Source organism: Oreochromis niloticus, linkage group LG1 (assembly GCF_001858045.2).
Source record: "Oreochromis niloticus isolate F11D_XX linkage group LG1, O_niloticus_UMD_NMBU, whole genome shotgun sequence".
NCBI lineage: Eukaryota > Metazoa > Chordata > Actinopteri > Cichliformes > Cichlidae > Oreochromis > Oreochromis niloticus.
The window spans coordinates 33,799,957-33,802,082 of NC_031965.2; the positions used below are offsets into that span (position 1 = coordinate 33,799,957).

The 2,126-nt window shown below is 42.5% G+C and overlaps 1 long non-coding RNA gene across 1 annotated transcript; it reads right to left on the minus strand.

The window, feature by feature from the left end:
• Positions 1 to 831: 831 nt before the first annotated feature.
• On the minus strand, positions 832 to 1,498 carry LOC112846925 (uncharacterized). The gene is made up of 2 exons (XR_003220160.1): positions 1,390 to 1,498; positions 832 to 910 (listed from the first exon to the last, which is right to left on the minus strand). It is a non-coding gene; the product is annotated as an uncharacterized LOC112846925 (long non-coding RNA).
• Between the last annotated feature and the right edge of the window lie 628 nt (positions 1,499 to 2,126).

The following is a 2,126-nucleotide window of genomic DNA, read 5'->3' on the forward strand; positions in this document are numbered from 1 at the left end:
GGCATACACATATTAACATGGCTAAAACTTTGAATTATGTGTAAGTAGTATCTATGAGACTAAAACTGGGTTATGATGAAAATCTAATCTTTTCTCAGCCTAACCCAACTACCGGATGAGACAGACAAACAGACAACTTGTTTTACTGCCTCTCTTCTTAAGGAGGTCCCTCAGAAAGAAAAGTTTGACCAACAGTTGTGTCCCTGAGATGACCATAATAGGATATCAGTCCTCTAAGGAATCATAACAAAGAAAAAAACAAAGCAAAACACCAGAATCTGATCCTGTAGAGCGGTTTGAAAACTACTTAGTTTGTTAACTAATCATCTTTTTTTAAACTTTATAACTCATTAACTAAGCTAAAATAGTAAACTTGGCAACCATCATATTTCAGTCTTAGGAGTCTAAATGTTAACACCAGCATGCTAACATGCTCAAACAATGTTAGCATGCCAGTATTAGCATTTAGCTTGTTTAGCTTAGACACCAACCATTGACAGTACTTACCCATAAAGCATCAGTGTACAGAGACAAACACCATGATATGGCAGAAAGAAGACACATGCAAAAAAAAAAAAAAAAAAACTCAGGGAAAGAGAACATCTGAGATGATACATCCAGAAGTTAGTCATTAATAAGCTGCTGGATCATTTAGATTACTCACTGTGAAGAAATCCTGATCCTAAACTTAATGAATACTTATTCAACCAGAGAGCGATTCTTTTCTGATGTGTTCAAATATTTGTTATTATAGCAGACGCCCTGGACCACTATCTCTGAGACGTGATTCGGTACTGTTCCCTGGTAATAACGTCCGGTCAGAGACAGAAATGATGTCAGAGTGGAAGAACTTTATTTGCCACGAGCCCACATCGAACACACACTCTCGCTGGCAAGTAAGGATGTGGTTCTGTAATTAATACAAATAAGAAATAACATAAACATCTCTCTTGCTTGTCTATCATTTCTCATACCTCCGTATTACAGAGAACAACATACCAGATTACAAAAGGGCAGATCCCGATACCAGAAACAGAGCTTAGAGTAATAACATAACAGGATAGCATAAACACAGAATCATAATCAATTTAGGCCAATTCTTTCATTTGTGGGTCAACACCACCCTCTAGTGGACACAATCACTCAGTCAAAGGCCGCCATGTGTATGCGGCTTTATAAACAAGATCTGATTCGTATGCTAACTTAGTAACTCCATCAGGTAAAATCTTTGGGAACATTAACTCCCCACAATAACTGAAACAACTTAGAAACGAGGAATATCCTGTGGAGCCAGGCTACTACTTACTTATTCCTACAGCAATAGTAACAGATGTCTACATTGGTACATTAACAGTAACAGAAATAACATACATTCCCAACGTGACTTACTGGTTCTATGAACGCACTCTTGCCCGCCTTAGTCCGATTCAACTCAAGTCCACAACTTGCCTGCAGCAGCGTTACTCTCCGACTACACTTTTAATTGCCACAGCAAGGAGAGAACGGGTGAGCCCTCTGATTAGCTGCTGGCCCCTTGGGGAATCATGCTCCTCCCATGCAGGTAACGCATGCCCTGGACGGAGGACTTTTTAACAGCCGCCCCCAGATTTCCTGTGGAAATCTGTTGAGCTCCGGTGGCCATCGAGCAATGATCATTCATTAGTCTGGTATCGCAGGAAGACGAACAAGCCGTGTGAGAGGGCGGGTGTATGCACGCCCTCTCACTTCCACCTTCACAGTTCTGACCCGACCATCTGGTCCTGGGTAGGTCTCTGTGATCCGTCCTGTAGGCCACAGTGAGCGAGGAAGCTGGGGATCTGCAATCATAACGGCTTCACCCACAAGAATGTCTGGACTCTCGAACTGCCACTTCTGTCTGGTCTGCAGGCTTGGAAGATAATATTTAATGAAATGCTTCCAGAAGTGTTCGGCTAAGACTTGGCTGTGGCGCCATCTCCGTTTACTCAATATCTCCGATTCAGGGTAGACAACCTGGGGGAGAGATGCATCTGGCCGCCCCATCAACAGGGTATTTGGAGTAACAGGATCTACATCAGCTACATCTGAGGAAACATAGCCCAGGGGCTTTGAATTCAGAATACCCTCAACTTCAGCGAGGAGGGTCT